The sequence below is a fragment of the Hylobates moloch genome, unplaced genomic scaffold, assembly GCF_009828535.3.
Source record: "Hylobates moloch isolate HMO894 unplaced genomic scaffold, HMol_V3 SCAFFOLD_5, whole genome shotgun sequence".
NCBI classification, from domain to species: domain Eukaryota; kingdom Metazoa; phylum Chordata; class Mammalia; order Primates; family Hylobatidae; genus Hylobates; species Hylobates moloch.
The window spans coordinates 149,085,195-149,103,906 of record NW_026652280.1 but is presented as its reverse complement, the minus strand read 5'-3'; the positions used below and the strand labels follow the sequence as shown (position 1 = coordinate 149,103,906).

Sequence of the window (18,712 nt, the reverse complement as noted above, 5' to 3'; positions counted from 1 at the left end):
GCCAATGCTTTATTGATAATAGACTAAGATCACACAGCAAGTGCCCTGGCTAATAATGCACTTACAACCATTGCTATTACAGCAGATACAGTTCTGCCTGCAAAAGCACCATGGAATTTTGCATGACCAAAGACTTGAGTTGTCCTGAATATCTTTGACCTTGAGAAGAGGAGATAAATGGGACTGAGCAACATGGGGACTAAGGAAGGCATTCAGGACAGACCTGAATTGAAGAATGGGGTGTCCAAATCACAAGCCTGGTCTGGTTTAGGTGACCAACATATACACAGTGGATTGGGAGTCTTAATTTAGTAGGCAGTTGGAGGCTGCCAGAAGCACTCAGGCTGCTTCTCAAAAGCGGGTGAATACTTTGATTATGTCCTCTTTTGTCCATTTCCACCTCTACATTTGTGGTAGACAGAACAAAGGTCCACAAAGATTTCCATGTCCTAATCCCCCGAACCTTTGAATGTGTTACCTTACCTTACCAAATAATTTACCATGACTTACTAAAAGGGACTTTGCACATGCGATTAACATTAGGGGCCTTGAGATGGGGAGATAATACTGTATTATTCCATTGTGAACCCAACATCATCATATGAATCCATTAAAGGGGAGAATATTTTCCTGCTGAAGTTGAAGTCAAAGAGAGATGTGCCCACAGGAGAATGGTAAGAGAAATGCAATGTTTTTGAAGATAGAGGAGGGGACCATGAGCCAAGGAATGTGTGTGGTCTCTAGAAACTAAATAAAGTGAGGAAATGGATTATTTTTTGGAGTCTTCAGAAAAGAACGCAGCCCTGCCAACACTTTGATCTTAGCCCCGTGAGGCCTGCTTTGGACTTGTGACCTACAGAACTTTAAAATAATAAGTTGTATTGTTTTAAGCCCCTGTATTTGTGGTAATTTGTAACCGCAGCTATAAAAAAAAAAATAAAGTCTCTTAATCCAAGTTGCCAAATCCACTTGTCTGAAGTACTTACTTCTTACGGGTTTCCCTGCTTCCAGTTCTGTCCTTCCACAACCCACAATTGTTCAGAGTTGTCCTCTTGAAAAATATCAGGTCAGTGATATTTCCTGGCTCAAAACTATCCAATGAATCCATGGCCCATAGCATGAAACCCAGAATTCTAAATGGCCCCTTTTCAACATCTTATCACATTACTTTCTCTCTCATGGGCCCAGAAGTTACCCCTCAGATATAAAGTTTCTGATTTTTATAATTGCTTTCTTGATATTTTTTCATAATGTGACTACCTATGTATAATTTGACTTTGTCAGTTTCGTAAACATTATGTAAATAGGATAATACAGTAACTATTTTTTATAATTATTATACTTTAAGTTCTAGGGTACATGTGCACAATGTGCAAGTTTGTTACATAGATATACATGTGCCATGTTGGTTTGCTGCACCCATTAACTTGTCATTTACATTAGGTATTTCTCCTAATGCTATCCCTCCCCCTGACCCCACCCCATGACAGGCCTCAGGGTGAGATGTTCCCCACCCTGTGTCTAAGTGTTGTCATTGTTCAATTCCCACCTATAAGTGAGAACATGCAGTGTTTGGTTTTCTGTCCTTGGGATAGTTTCCTCAGAATTATGGTTTCCAGCTGCATCCATGTCCCTGCAAAGGACATGAACTCATCCTTTTTTATGGCTGCATAGTATTCCATGGTGTAATATGTGCCAAATTTTCTTAATCCAATCTATCATTGATGGACATTTGGGTTGGTTCCAAGTCTTTGCTATTGTGAATAGTGCCACAACAAACATACAAGTGCATGTGTCTTTATGGTAGCATGATTTATAATCCTTTGGGTATATACCCAGAAATGGGATTCCTGGGTCAAATGGTAATTCTAGTTCTAGATCCTTGAGGAATTGCCACACTGTCTTCCTCAATGGTGGAATTAGTTTACACCCCCACCAACAGTGTAAAAGCATTCCTATTTCTCGACATCCTCTCCAGCATCTGTTGTTTTCTGAATTTTGATGATCGCCATTCTAACTGGTGTGAGACAGTATCTGTGGTTTTGATTTGCGTTTCTCTGATGACCAGTGATGATGAGCATTTTTTCGTGTGTCTGCGGGTGCATAAATGTCTTCTTTTGAGAAGTCTCTGTTCATATCCTTTGCCCACTTTTTGATGGGGTTGTTTGTTGTCTTCTTCTAAATTTGTTTGAGTTCTTTGTAGATTCTGGATATTAGCCCTTTGTCAGATGGGTAGATTGCAAAAATTTTCTCCCATTCTCGATATTTCCCATTCACTCTGACGGTAGTTTCTTTTGCTGTGCAGAAGCTCTTTAGTTTAATTAGATCCCATTTATCTATTTTGGCTTTTGTTGCCGTTGCTTTTGGTGTTTTAGTCATGAAGTCCTTGCCCATGCCTGTGCCCTGAAAGGTATTGCCTAGGTTTTCTTCTAGGATTTTTATGGTTTTGGTCTAACATTTAAGTCTTTAATCCGTCTTGAATTAATTTTTATATAAGGTGTAAGGAAGGGATCCAGTTTCAGCTTTCTACATATGGCTAGCTAGTTTTCCCAGCACCATTTATTAAATAGAGAATCCTTCCCCCATTTCTTGCTTTTGTCAGGTTTGTCAAAGATCAGATGGTTGTAGATGTGTGGTGTTATTTCTGAGGGCTCTGTTCTGTTCCATTGGTCTATATATCTGTTTTGGTACCAGTACCATGCTGTTTTGGTTACTGTAGCCTTGTAGTATAGTTTGAAGTCAGGTAGCGTGATGCCTCCAGCTTTGTTCTTTTGGCTTAGGAGTGTCTTGGCAATGTGGGCTCCTTTTTGGATCCATATGAACTTTAGTTTTTTCCAATTCTATGAAAAATATCATTGATAGCTTAATGGGGAAGGCATTGAATCTATAAATTACCTTGGGCAGTATGGCCATTTTCACCATATTGATTCTTCCTATTCATGAGTATGGAATGTTCTTCCATTTGTGTCCTCTTTTATTTCATTGAGCAGTGGTTTGTAGTTCTCCTTGAAGAGGTCCTTCACATCCCTGTAAGTTGGATTTCTAGGTATTTTATTCTCTTTGAAGCAATTGTGAATGGGAGTTCACTCATGATTTGGCTCTCTCTTATTGGTGTATAGGAATGCTTGTGATTTTTGCACATTGATTTTGTATCTTGAGACTTTGATGAAGTTGCTTATCAGCTTAAGGAGATTTGGGGCTGAGACGATGGGGTTTTCTAAATATACAATCATGTCATCTGCAAACAGGGACAATTTGACTTCCTCTTTTCCTAATTGAATACCTTTATTTCTTTCTCTTGCCTGATTGCCCTGGCCAGAACTTCAAGCACTATGTTGTACAGGAGTGGTGAGAGACAGCATCCCTGTCTTGTGCCAGTTTTCAAAGGGAATGCTTCCAGTTTTTGCTCATTCAGTATGATGTTGGCTGAGGGTTTGTCATAAATAGCTCTTATTATTTTGAGATATGTTCCATCAATACCTAGTTTATTGAGCGCTTTTAGCATGAAGAGCTGTTGAATTTATTGAAGGCCTTTTCTGCATCTATTGAGATAATCATGTGGTTTCTGTCATTGGTTCTGTTTATGTGATGGATTATGTTTATTGATTTGTGTACGTTGAACCAGACTTGCATCCCAGGATGAAGTCGACTTGATCATGGTGGATAAGCTTTTTGATGTGCTGTTGGATTTGGTTTGCGAGTATTTTATTGAGGATATTTGCATCGATGTTCATTGGGAATATTCACCTAAAATTCTCTTTTTTTATTGTGTCTCTGCCAGCCTTTGGTATCAGGATGATGCTGGCCTCATAAAATGAGTTAGGGAGGATTCCCTCTTTTTCTATTGATTGGAACACTTTCAGAAGGAATGGTACCAGCTCCTCTTTGTATCTCTGGTACAATTCGCCTGTGAATCCATGTGGTCCTGGACTTTTTTTGGTTGGAAGTCTATTAATTATTCCCTCAATTTCAGGGCCTGTTATTGGTCTATTCAGAGATTCAACTTCTTCCTGGTTTAGCCTTGTGAGGGTGTATGTGTCCAGGAATTTATCCATTTCTTCTAGATTTTCTAGTTTATTTGCCTAGAGGTGTTCATAGTATTCTCTGATGGTAGTTTGTATTTCTGTGGGGTCGGTGGTGATATCCCCTTTGTCATTTTTTATTGCATCTATTTGATTCTTCTCTCTTCTTTAGTAGTCTTGCTAGCAGTCTATCAGTTTTATTAATCCTTTCAAAAAACCAGCTCCTGAATTCGTTAATTTTTTGAAGGGTTTTTTGTGTCTCTATCTCTTTCAGTGCTGCTCTGATCTCAGTTATTTCTTGCCTGCTGCTAGCTTTTTAATTTGTTTGCTCTTGCTTCTCTAGTTCTTCTAATTTGGATGTTAGGATGTCGATTTTAGATCTTTCCTGCTTTCTCCTGTGGGCAGTTAGTGCTATAAATTTCCCTCTACACACTGCTTTAAATGTGTCCCAGAGATTCTGGTACATTGTGTCTTTTTTCTTATTGGTTTGAAAGAACATCTTTATTTCTGCCTTCATTTCATTATTTACCTAGTAGTCATTCAGGAGCAGGTTGTTCAGTTTCCATGTAGTTGTGTGGTTTTGAATGAGTTTCTTAATCCTGAGTCCTAATTTGATTGCCGTGTGGTCTGAGAGACAGTTTGTTGTGTTTTTTGTTCTTTTACATTTGCTGAGGAGTGCTTTACTTCCAACTATGTGGTCAATTTTGGAATAAGTACAATGTGGTGCTGAGAAGAATGTATATTCTGTTGATTTGGGGTGGAGAGTTCTGTAGATGTCTATTAGGTCTGCTTGGTGCAGAGCTGAGTTCAGGTCCCAGATACCTTGTCAACCTTCTGTCTCATTGATCTGTCTAATATTGACAGTGGGGTGTTAAAGTCTCCCATTATTATTCTGTGGGAGTCTAAGTCTCTTTGTATGTCTCTAAGGACTTGCTTTATGAATCTGGGTATTCCTGTATTGGATGCATATATATTTAGGATAGTTAGCTCTTCTTGTTGAATTGATCCCTTCACCATTATGTAATGGCCTTCTTTGTCTCTTTTGATCTTTGTTGGTTTAAAGTCTGTTTTTATCAGAGACTAGGATTGCAATTCCTGCTTTTTTTGCCTTCCATTTGCTTGGTAGATCTTCCTCCATCCCTTTATTTTGAACCTATGTGTGTCTCTGCACATGAGATGGGTCTTCTGAATACAGCACACTGATGGGTCTTGACTCTTTATCCAATTTTCCAGTCTGTGTCTTTTAATTGGGGCATTTAGCCCATTTACATTTAAGGTTAATATTGTTATGTGTGAATCTGATCCAGTCATTATGATGTTAGCTGGTTATTTTGCCCATTAGTTGATGCAGTTTCTTCCTAGCCTTGATGGCCTTTACAATTTGGCATGTTTTTGCAGTGGCTGGTACAAGTTGTTCCTTTCTATGTTTAGTGCTTCCTTCAGGAGCTCTTGTAAGGCAGGCCTGGTGGTGACAAAATCTCTCAGCATTTGCTTGCCTATATAGGATTTTATTTCTCCTTCACTAATGAAGCTTAGTTTGGCTGGATATGAAATTCTGGGTTGAAAATTCTTTTCTTTAAGAATGTTGAATATTGGCCCCCAATCTCTTCTGGCTTGTAGAGTTTCTGCCAAGAAATCCACTGTTACGCTGATAGTCTTCCCTTTGTGCATAAGCCAACTTTTCTCTCTGGCTGCCCTTAATATTTTTCCCTTCATTTCAACCTTGGAGAATCTGATTCCCTTCCAAAATGGGCAAATAGGAACAGCTGCTGTCTGCAGCTCCCAGCATGATCAATGCAGAACACGCATGGTATCTGCATTTCCAACTGAGGTTCCTGGTTCATCTCACTGGGACTGTTGGACGGGGGTGCAGCCCACGGAGGGCAAGCCAAACCAGGGTGGGGCATCGCCTGACCCTGGAAGTGCAGGAGTTCGGGGGATTTCCCTTTCCTAGCCAAGGGAAGCCATACCTTCACCAAAGACTGTACTTGGAAAAACAGGACACTCCTGCCCAAATACTGTGCTTTTCCAATGGTCTTAGCAAATGGCACACCAGAGATTATATCCCACGCCTGGTTCAGCAAGTCCCACTCCCACAGAGCCTTGCTCACTGCTGGTGCAGCAGTCTGAGATCGACCTGCAAGGCAGTAGCCTGGCAGGGCGAGGGCGAGGGCCATCCGCCATTACTAATCCTTCAGCAGGTAAACAAAGCAGCCTGGAAGCTCAAACTGGGCAGAGCCTACTACAGCTCAGCAAGGCTTTTGCCTCTATAGACTCCAACTCTGGGGGCAGGGCATAGCTGAACAAAAGGCAGCAGAAACTTCTGCAGACTTAAACGTCCCTGTCTGACAGCTCTAGAGAGAGCAGTGGTTCTCCCAGCATGGTGTTTGAGCTCAGAGAATGGACAGACTGCCTCCTCAAGTAGGTCCCTGACCCCCGTGTAGCCTAACTGGGAGAGACCTCCCAGTAGGGGCTGACTGACACCTCATACAGGCAGGTGCCCCTCTGGGACGAAGCTTCCAGAGGAAGGATCAGGCAGCAATGTTTGCTGTTCTGCAATATTTGCTGTTCTGCAGCCTCTGCTGGTGATACCTGGTGAATAGGGTCTGGAGTGGACCACCAGCAAACTCCAACCGACCTGCAGATGACTATTAGAAGTAAAACTAACAAACAGAAAGGAATAGCATCAACATCAACAAAAAGGACAAAAAAGGACATCCACACCAAAACCCCATCTGTAGATCACCAACATCAAAGACCAAAGGTAGAGAAAACCAAAAAGATGAGGAGAAACCAGAGCAGAAAAGCTGAAAATTCTAAAAACTAGAGTGCCTCTTCCTCCTCCAAAGGATCACAGCTCCTCACCAGCAACGGAACAAAGCTGGATGAAGAATGACTTTGACGAGCTAACAGAAGTAGGCTTCAGAAGGTTGGTAATAACAAACTTCTCTGAGCTAAAGGAGGATGTTCGAATCCATTGCAAGGAAGCTACAAACCTTGAAAAAAGATTAGATGAATGGCTAACTAGAATAAACAGTGTAGAGAAGACCTTAAGTGACCTGATGGACCTGAAAACCATGGCACGAGAACTATGTGACTCATGCACAAGCTTCAATAGCCGATTTGATCAAGCAGAAGAAAGTGTATCGGTGATTGAAGATCAATTTAATGAAATAAAGCGAGAAGTTTAGAGAAAAAAAGAGTAAAAAGAAATGAACAAAGCCTCCAAGAAATATGGGACTATGTGAAAAGACCAAATCTATGTTTGATTGGTGTACCTGAAAGTGACGGGGAGAGTGGAACCAAGTTGGAAAACACTCTTCAGAATATTATCCAGGAGAACTTCCCCAACCTAGCGAGGCAGGCCAACATTCAACTTCAGGAAATACAGAGAACACCACAAAGATACTCCTCGAGAAGAGCAATCCCAAGACACATACAGTAACTATTTTTTTAGTATGACTTTCACTCAACAGTATCATTGAGAATCATGTGTTGCATGTAGCTGGAGTCTGTTCATTTTCATTCTAATAACTCATCTTTGAATTCTTTTTGATGTGTTATGTGATTTGCAGCACTACATAATTTGTAGGTTATGTGATTTACAGATAATTGCATCATATGTAAATAGACTGGATTAAGAAAATGTGGCACATATACACCATGGAATACTATGCAGCCATAAAAAAGGATGAGTTCATGTCCTTTGTAGGGACATGGATGAAACTGGAAAACATCATTCTCAGTAAACTATCGCAAGGACAAAAAACCAAACACCGCATGTTCTCACTCATAGGTGGGAATTGAACAATGAGAACTCATGGACACAGGAAGGGGAACATCACACTCCGGGGACTGTTGTGGGGTGGGGGGAGGGGGGAGGGACAGCATTAGGAGATATACCTAATGCTAAATGACGAGTTAATGGGTGCAGCAAACCAACATGGCACATGGATACATATGTAACAAACCCGCACATTGTGCACATGTACCCTAAAACCTGAAGTATAATAATTTTAAAAAAAGAAAATATTTGTTTTTTTCCAAGACTACTTTTATTTCTTGTTCTTTCTTGATTGCACTGTAAATGATCTCAATTATGATAGTGAATTAAAATGGTAACAGCCACTGTTTTTATCTCATTCTCAATTTCAGAAAGAAATGTTTCAGAAGGTCATTATTAGGCATGAGCTTTATTGAAAGTTACTTTTTGTTTTGTTTAGATTTGTAGATAGCATTCCTCAGAGTAAGGAATTTCTCTCCTGTTTGCTAAATATTTGCAAAATTAAAAAATTAAATCTTTGCTAAATAGGGTGATAGACCCGTGATGCATCGTGATGTCTTATTTAAGGGGAACGTTTGGGCAATCTTGGTTTCATGGCCGTGAGGTAGGAACCAGATGCCAGATACAGTTCAGTATAGCTACCCCCAAGTATTATGGGCCCAGAGCGAGAAGAGTAGCACTCTTGTGCAGGATATTGATTTCATGGAGGATAGTGTGCAATAAACCACTAAATATTTGCTAAATATTTTGGCATGGATGAATGTTGAAATTTATATAATGATTTTTCTATATTTATTAAGATGATTATATCACGTGATTTTTCTCTTTTAATGCTATGATCTTACAAAATGGTTTCTGTTCTTTCCAATTCTATATTTTTCCCTGTTTTTGCCTTTTGTTCAATTGATTGCATAGTTTTTATTATTCCATTTAGTCCCTCTATGAGCTTATAAATCATATGCTCTTTCAGAATACTCACATTAGCATACAGTTGGGCAAAATCATCCAACACAAAGCCTGTTTTGTAATGTTGAATATCTCATGTAATTTATTGAATACTTTACTGAAATTGAAAAAAAGGATAGTTCTATGGGTAATCAAAGTATAATTTCCAATGACTCAGTATCACTTTCACACCATTGTAAAGTCAAAAAATCTTAAGTTGGAGACTGTCTGTAGACACATTGTTCAAATATCAGAAAGTGTAAAACATTATACAATGAAAAGTCCTTTTCCTGCTTTAGACCTGCATTCATCCAGTTTCCATCCCTCTCAACATAATGTGTAACTTTTTAAAGTTTTCATACCAATCTTTCCTGAAATATTTCATGCATATGTAAGTCAATATAATCATTTTGTATCAGTCTGTTCTCACTCCGCTAATAAATAAATACCTGAGACTGGGTAACTTATAAAGGAAAGAGGTTTAATTGATTCATAGTTCCACATAGCTTGGGAGTCCTCACAATCATGGTGGAAGGCGAAGGAGGAGCAAAGTCACATCTTACATAGCAGCAGGCAAGAAGACAGCGTGTGCAGGGGAACTCCCCTTTAAAACCATCAGCTCTTGTGAGACTTATTCACTATCATGAGAACAGCATGGGAAAGACCCCACCCCTATGATTCAAGTGCCTCCCACCAGGACCCTCCCATGACACGTGGGAATGATGAGATCTACAATTCAAGTTGAGATTTGTGTGGGGACACAGCCAAACCATTTCAAATATTTTACTATTCTTCCATTTTTATGTAAGTGATACATACTTTACACATGATTATGCATCTTCCTTTTTACCATATATCTTTAAAAGCATTTCATAGCTACACATAGAAAAATCTTTATTTTTTCAATAATGTATACGTTTGTCCCATATTATATTTTATACTTAATTAAATCAGTCCCTTACTTATAACATTTTGTGTTGTTTCCAATCCTTTGTTTTTATAAACCTAAAAACATAATACAGATGTCATTTTGCACATGAGAATTATCTGTAGAATAAATTTCTGGAAGTGGAGTGCTGAGTCTACAAGCAGGTGCATCTGTCATCTCAATAGATAATGTCACTTGCTCTCCATATGGGTTGTACCATTTTGCACTCCCATCATCAATAATTGAGACTGCTTATTTTTACCTAGCCTCACCCACAGTGCCTAATACATTTAGGTTTTTGTCACTTTGAAACTAAGAACGATAATTCTGTGTAACTTTTTTTTTTTTGTAATTGTGAGTGAGGGTGATCATATTTTCATAAGTTTAAGAGAGATGTGAGATTGTTCTTTTCTTTGCCCATTTTTCCATTGGTCTGTTGGTCTTTATTGAGCAAAAAATGATCATTCTCTAGCAAGGGTATTAGTCAATTGTCTGAACAAATGTTTTTCCTAGTTCATGAAATGTATTTGAATTTTTTGATGGGTAGGGTTTTTTCTGCTTTGTGTTATTTGCTTGTTTCTGGTTTTGTTTGGTATATAGACAATTTTTCTTTGTATATGGTAGAATTTTTCATAATTCCTACAGTGTTTGTTGGTGTTCTTCAGACAAACAGAACCAATAAGACATATATAATTATATAAAGAAACTTATTTAAAAGGAATCAGCTCATACAATTAAGGAGGTTGGAAAGGCCAAAATCTAAACGATGGCCTGGCAGGCGAGAGACCCATGGAAGAGTGGATGTTGTAGTTCCAATCTGAAGATTGTCTACTGGCAGAATTTCCTCTTACTCAGGGAGCAGTCAGGTTTTTATTATTATTATTATTATTATTATTATTATTATTATTATTATTCAGGCAAGTAATTGGCCCATCTACCTTATGAAGGTTAATCTGCTTTACTTGAAGTCCACTAACTTAAATGATAATCTCATCCAAAAATACCCTCATGGAAACATCAAGAATAATGTTTGACCAAATATCTGGGGACTGTGACCCAGTCAAATTGACACATAAAATTAACTATCACATTACCCTTTATGGCTTCTGAATTTTTGTGTCATTTTTGGAAGATCCACCCCCACTCCAAAGTTATAAAAAAAAAACAACTGATTTTATTACACTAAAATGCCATGTGCCATATTGGTGTTTTTATTAGATTCAAATTAAAATTACAAATTAGTGAAGATTGACATCTTTTTTAAATCTTCATTCCTAAAAATGTAGTATGTCTTTTCATTTGTTGAAGTATTCTTTTGTTTTTTTTTTCACTTTTTTTTTTTTTTTTTTTTTTTTTTTTTTAAATAAGGCCTCACTCTGTCACCCAGGCTGGATTGCAATGATGCAATCATAGCACCTCAAACTCCTGGGCTCAGTGATCCTCCTACCTTGGCCTCCCAAGTAACTAGGACTATAGACATGCATCACCACACTCAGTTAATTTTTTAAATTTTTTTGTAGAGAAGAGGGTTCTCTTCCCAGGCAGGTCTCAGACACCTGTCCTCACACAATTCTCCCACCTTGGTCTCCCAAAGTGTTGGGTTCCAGGCATGAGCCACTGCGCCAGCCTTCTTTTGTATTCTTTAGACCTGTTTCAGAAGCTTCTTTCTTCTTAATATAAGTCTGTAAATTTTCCTGGTACATTTTTGCATTGTTATTTTATTATTTTTGTTGCTGTCATAAGTGTGGGTCTGGTGTGAAGGTTATTGAATTCTGTATGTTAGTTTATAACCTGATACATTTCTGCATTTTCATACTGCTTGCAGTATGAAATATAAGATATACAATCTTATAATTTCTTCTCTTTTCCAATTTTTATATCTGTAAGTTTTTTCTTTCTTTCCTTTTTTTTTTTTTTTTTTTGAGGCAGAGTTTTGCTCTTGTTGCTCAAGCTGGAGTGCAATAACGTGATCTCAGCTCACTGCAGCTTCCGCCTCCTGGGTTCAAGTTATTCTCCTGCCTCAGCCCCTGGAGTAGCTGGGATTACAGGCATGCACCAGCATGCCTGGCTAATTTTTTGTATTTTTAGTAGAAATGGGGTTTCACCATGTTAGCTAGGCTTGTTTGTAACTGCTGACCTCAGGTGATCTGCCTGCCTCAGCCTCCCAAAGTGCTGGGATTACAAGCGTGAGCCACCGCGCCCAGCCTTTTTCTTAAAATTTCATGAGATTCTAAGTCTAGTACGTTATTAAATAATAAAGTTAGGCCGGGCGCGGTGGCTCACGCCTGTAATCCCAGCACTTTGGGAGGCCGAGGCGGGCGGATCACCAGGTCAGGAGATCGAGACCATCCTGGCTAACACAGTGAAACCCCGTCTCTACAAAAAAAATACAAAAAATTAGCCGGGCGTGGTGGCGGGTGCCTGTAGTCCCAGCTACACGTGAGGCTGAGGCAGGAGAATGGTGTGAACCCAGGAGGCAGAGCTTGCAGTGAGCCGAGATCTCGCCACTGCACTCTAGCCTGGGCAACAGAGCAAGACTCCGTCTCAAAACAAAAAAAAGAAAATGTTGTGCTCATATACAATGGAATACTCTGCAGCCATAAAAAAGGATGAGTTCATGTCCTTTGCAGGGACATGGATGCAACTGGAAACCATCATTCTGAGCAAACTATCCCAAGGACAGAAAACCAAACACCACATGTTCTCACACATAGGTGGGAATTGAACAATGAGATCACCTGGACATAGGGCAAGGGAACATCACACACCAGGGCCTGTTGTGGGGTGGGGGACTGGGAGAAGGATAGCATTAGGAGAAATACCTAATGTAAATGATGAGTTGATGGATGCAGCAAACCAACATGGCACATGTATACCTATATATCAAAACTGCACGTTGTGCACATGTACCCTAAAACTTAAAGTATGATAATAAAAACAAATAAACAAAAGCAATAATAAGAAAATTTTTAAAAAGTAACTATTACAATTCAATAATACAAAGACAAATAACTCCATTTTAAAATGAGCAAAGGATTTCAACCAACATTTCTCCAAAGAAGATATAAAATGTTAGCCAAACACACGGGAAGATTTTCAACGTCATTCATCATTAGGGAAATGCAAACCCAAATCACAATGAGATATCACTTTACACCAATTAGGTTGGCTATATTCAAAAAGACAAAAAATAACAAGTGTTGGCAAGGATGTGGGAAAATTGGAACCCTCATACATTGCTGGTCGGAATGTAAAATGTTGCAACCTCTTTGAAAAGCAGCCTGGCTGTTCCTCAAATGATTAAAAATAGAGTTACCCTGTGGTCCAACAATTCTACCACTTGATATCTACCCAAGAGAAATGAAAACATGTCCACACAAAAGCTTGTGTATGAATGTTCATAGCAGCACAATACACAATAGCCCAACAGTGGAAAAAACCCAGATGTCCATAAATTGATGAATAGATTAATAAAATGTAGTAATCCATATAATGGAATATTCGTCAGCAATAAAAACAAATGAAGTACTTGATACTTTTGCCTCACAACTCTTAGGACTCTTTCCTTTGTCTTGACTTTAGATAATCTGATGACTATGTGCCTAGGTGATGATCTTTTTGCGATGAATTTCCCGGTGTTCTTAGAGCTTCTTGTATGTGTATATCTAGATCTCTAGTAAAGCCAAGGAAGTTTTCCTCGATTAGTCCCTCAAATATGTTTTCCAAACTTTTAGATTTCTCTTCTTCCTTGGAAACACCAATTATTCTTAGGTTTGGATGTTTAATATAGTCCCAAACTTCTTGGAAGCTTTGTTCATTTAAAAAATTTTTTTTTCTTTGTCTTTGACAGATTGGGTTAATTTGAAAGCTTTGTCATCAAACTCTGAGGTTCTTTCTTCTGCTTCTTTGATTCTATTGCTGAGGCTTTCCAGTGTATTTTGCATTTCTTTGTGCCCTTGATTTCCAGAAGTTGTAACTGGTTTTTATTTATGCTTTCTATTTCACTGAAAATTTTTCCTTTCATATCCTGTATCACGTTTTCGATTCTGTCACTACCTTCTGTGTCCTTGCCAATATTTTAATTACATTATTCACTCTATGGTCAGTTATCTTCACTTGGTTTTCTCTGAGAAGTTATATTTTTGTGCTCTTATTAGAGCATTTATATTTTTATTATATTAGTTATCTTTATAGTTAGAAATTGATCTTAGTCCTCTGGTGTTTGTTTATTCTTACTAGTTATAACTGAATATTATTATATTTCTTCCTTTTCTCTCCTTTTATCTCTGGATCCAGCAGCATATTGATTTTAGTCAATAATTTCTTTTCTGGTGTTTGCTTTGATATAATTGTGTTTCTGATTTATGACTTGATTTGCCAAATTTAAATGAAATCCTTTTACTTCCAGCGCTTTTAAATTAAACAGTAAACACATTTTCTCATCATTCCAATTTCTTTCCCTCTTCCCCTCTCAATGTTTCAGTTATGTTGTATCTGCCACTCTAACTCACATTTTTCTAGTTTTAGTGGTATTGTTAAATATACAGTCTCCCTCAATCTTTTCCCCAAATTTATTGATTGACTGAATTTTGTCTTTTATTGTTTCCCACAAAAAGACATCAACAAAATAATATTGCTCCAGTTTTTGAACTCTTATTAAAACTATTGTTTGTAGCCCTTATATTTCAAGAAGAGTTTGCATATGTATTCTTATCTGAAACTCTCTTTGCTTGAGAATCTCATGGGATTGTATCTGGTATTCAGTGTTGCTGTGTAAAAATAGGAAGGCAGCCTGAATTCTTCTTTCTTGTAAAATTGACCTGATCTTTTCATCTGTCTGCCCAAAGGATTCTTTATCTTTGAAGCCCAGCAACTTTATTGGGATATGTCTCATTGGTCATTCTGGGTCTTTCTTTATTTCTTCTATTCTATCACACCAACTTTCTCATTCTCATCCTCTGTGAAACTACTGTGCTTTTTATACTGTCTGATTCTTCTGCCCCATTTTTGTTTTTATTTCCTTAATTCTTCTATTTTTTTCGTGGACTATGCCTTTCCTTAGTTGTGCAAGCTCATATCTTATCTCTTCCTGCTATGCTACCATACTTTCCCTGAATTATTCCATTACTGCATTATGTATCGTCTTTCATCCAGGTGATCATTTTAATTTGAAGGATTTTTTTTCCTCCAAATTCACGGCAAGACATTTGTTCAAAACTTTCATTGGTATCGTAATATTTTATAGAAGGATGTACTTTATTAATACATTTTTTCCTTTTGTCTTGGAGTATAGATATAATTTTTATTATTCATCTTTGAATGGTTTTCATTTTCCTAAACTCTGTATTTATAAGGGTTTTCTTGAGGCAGGACCAGGTCAGCTTTCCTGTCTAGCATGCTTGCCCAATGCAAAGGTTCTTCTTTTCCACAGTCTCCACAAAGATAGAACGCTTCTCAAAAAACTGTGCCTTGTCTTTCCAAATCTATATTTGGCCTTGCTTCTTCTTTTTTATGAAATTCATTGTAGTCCCATTGGGGTAGAAGGTCACCTCCTGCTTCTGCCACACTTTTGCCAGCAAGAGGTACAGCTTCTGACTCTCAAGACATACCCATCACTTGCGGGAAGGAAATTGTTAGTAGTGTGTTCTGAGATCTGTCATGGCGGGTCTCCTGCAACTGAGGTCTTGAGATCTGTCTTTAGCCTCTCCCAAATTCTTCCCGGAAGAATTCAGTTGCTTTTAGAAAATATTAAAAGTATTTTAAGATTTAGGATAAATACTCAAAAGTATTTAAACTCTCTCCTGAAGTTTATTTAACAACTGAGGTTTTGTTCTGAGTTTTCCATTCTTTATTTGCCTTAGGGTGGTTCCAGGGAGAGAAGTTTGGAGAAGGCTGCATGACGCAGCCATGAGTACACACTAGGAGTTTCCACGCCATCCCCAATCTCCACCAAAAAGGCGGTGCTTCTGAAGGTATTTTTTTCCTTCTAATGCCTTAGTTTCTTTATACGGTGGCCAAAAATAGTACAAGAATATCTTCATGGCAACTACAGGCATTGCTCATTGTATGGCAAGCTGATTTATGGAACTTTTCCACCACAGAATTGATGGTTCTGAGCATGAACTCAAACAGCAGTTACCTGAAAATCCAGACACATGAGGTCTTATCCCCCAATCTGTCAGTTCTGTCAGGGTGAAATGTGCGCCTTCTCAGCCTTCTGCCGTCTTTGGTGCTCATTGCTAAATGGTTGAGTAGAAATGCCTCAGAGGAATCATCTTGGTGCTGGCTCCAAGGCTCTGTGCAGTCAGCCAGGCTATGAAAGAAGGCAGCCTGTGCCTTCTCCAGACTCATTCCTGCTCCCTCCTCAACCTAATCTTCCTGAATACACTCTCCATTCAAGAGCCGATGGAAAAATGCATCACTGACAAATAACAAATTATTGTATGAATTAACCTCTTGCTGGCAACTGGGCAGTTTAATAGTAGACTCAAACTGGGTGATTTGAGAATTTAATAAAGGGACTACTAATTCATCCTATGCTACCATGAACCCTCATTTAGGGTTGAGAGAGAGTAGCCAAGGGATAGTGCAGTAGTTGGGGATTTATAAATAGCAGAGAGCCTTTACCATTTCTTGACCTGGAGGGGCTGAATGGCACAGGAAACTCCCAGGAGTATTGCATAGCTAGGGCTTCTGGAAAGGAGCTTCGGCCTTCAGTAGTGGGCTGTAGGCTGTATAAGGAGGGAAGTAAGGAAAAGAATCTCACCCTCTCTGTGTCACCTTCTCAGCTCCTGCCAGTGCTTCTCATTGGCCAAACCAAATCAAAAGCCAGATAGCAAATGGAGTTACTTGATCAAGTCCTTCTCCTATGATGGGGGGAAGACAGTGGATCTGGAGGGGCAGAAAGAAAATAAACAACCCTACAGAGATCCATCAATTGCTTGAACAAAATTTCAAAGCTATTTTATTCTGTACCAAACACATTGCAAATATTGTTGGCTTGCAGAAAGCAAATACAAGATTATTCTGAAGAAAACATTAAGCCTGAGGCCATATATCAATTACAAGGTGAATGTTAGGGCTCAACACAGTTATATATCATCAAGTTCAAATGAACAAATGCCTGGATTTGAATGCTAAGGCATAGGATTATTTCAATATGCACACACTGAGCATTTTCTGAAAATCATCAAGCTTTTATTACCATTTTATCCTAAATCCCCTGGCCACTTCTCATTCAATTTCCATGAACAGGCCTCCTCTTTCCACCCTTATTTTAACCCTGGAGTTTCCTAACTCAGCCTTCTTCTCTGCTAATTCTACTCCTTCTCATAGGTATTTTTTTCTGTTCTTTGACATCAGTTTCCACATCTTCTCTAGTGAGATTTCATACTATTTCTTTAGCTCAGCCCTCCCTTATGAATTCCCAGCCCACAGACCGTAGCTGTCAACTGGACATTTTCAACTGGATGCTTTATAGACATCTTAAATCATGTTGAAAAACTAACTCATTATCTTCAGCATTCCCAAACAACCTTCTAACTCACGCATGTGTGCGCATGTGCACGTGCACGCACACACACACACACACACACACACACACACACACTCATACACAGACACCCTGCCTATTCCTGAATTCTCAAACTTTTTAAATATTTTATGGCATTCATTTTTGTTTTCTAACAAAAATAGATAAATGTATGAATGGAATTTCTTTTTTGGCAGAGAAATAAGTAAATATTTTCAAAATTTCTTCAGTGTTTTCTACAATGAAAAGGAAATCAACAATTTCTATAGTCTATGTAGGGGTCAGTTTCCCAAAACCATGACCCATTAGTAATCATCAACACCTTATCCCTGGTGTCCCATATCCCGGTGATCATAAATTCATGGTTAAGACACATAGCTCATGTCTTCCCTGCTTGGAAGTGTATGCCCATGTCTGGCATTAAAACAGCTATTTCTTGAATGAATAACTCTATGTCTTTTAGCTCTACCCTCTAACTATCTCCACTGCCAGCCCTGCTTCATCTGATTTTAATCAATAATTTCTTTTCTGGTGTTTGCTTTGAGGACCCAAGGTCTGCTGCCACCACCTTCACATAGGTTCTCAGTGTCTCTCCTATAGCACCAAAGGGCCTTCCACAGGCCTTCCTGCCTCCAAATATTCCCTCTCTAGTCCCTTCTCTTCACTGCAGCCAATTACCTTTCTAAAGGGCAATTGTGGTCCCTCTTTAATTCAATTTTATTTTATTTGAGACTGATTCTGGCTCTGTCACCCAGTTGGAGTTCGATGGTGCAATCTCAGCTCACTGCAACTTCTGCCTCCCAGGCTCAAGCCATCCTGCCACCTCAGCCTCCCAGGTAGCTGGAGCTATAGGTGCCTGCCACCATGCCCAGCTAATTTTTCTATTTCTTTGTAGAGATGAAGTTTCACCATGTTGCCAGGCTGGTCTCGAACTCCTGAGTTCAAGCTATCTGCCCACCTTGGCCTTTCAAAGTGCTGGTATTACGGGCGTGAGCCACTGAGCCCATAAATAATAATAATAATAAAATAAAACTCACTACTTCCGCCTTGCTGGCTGGGTCACAGATGATTCCTGTGTATTTGCCAAAACAGTATGCACACACTTGCATTTGCAGGTTCGAGACGAAGTATGTCCACTCTAGGTTCCTGCTGCCCTTGAACTGCCTTCCAGTTTGCTCCCTCCTATCTACAGGACGAAGACCCAAGTCCTTAGCATGGAAATCAGTTTTCGTTTTTAGCCTCATTTCCTGCCTTACTCATCCACTCACTTAGAACTTGGATTCTTCAACCTCTTACAGTCCCCTAAAATGTTTTCTGTGTGCCATGCCCCCTTTGCCTTCCCCGGGAGTTCCTATTTATGCTTCAAGAAGCATCTCAAATATCACTTCCCCCGTGACGCCTTTGTGAACTCTCTAGCCTTAGCTGCTCCTTCCTCTGATGTCCTATTTTGTCCATCTCTATGTTGTGCAATAATTACACCTTTCCATTTCTGTTGGCCTAGC

The 18,712-nt window shown here is 39.0% G+C and overlaps 1 protein-coding gene across 1 annotated transcript in view; it reads left to right on the top strand.

Annotated features, from left to right (window-relative positions):
* The window catches only part of ST6GALNAC5 (ST6 N-acetylgalactosaminide alpha-2,6-sialyltransferase 5), a 187,975-nt gene that overhangs the window by 97,109 nt on the left and 72,154 nt on the right, over positions 1–18,712 (top strand). The gene's annotated exons all lie outside the window — the stretch shown is intronic.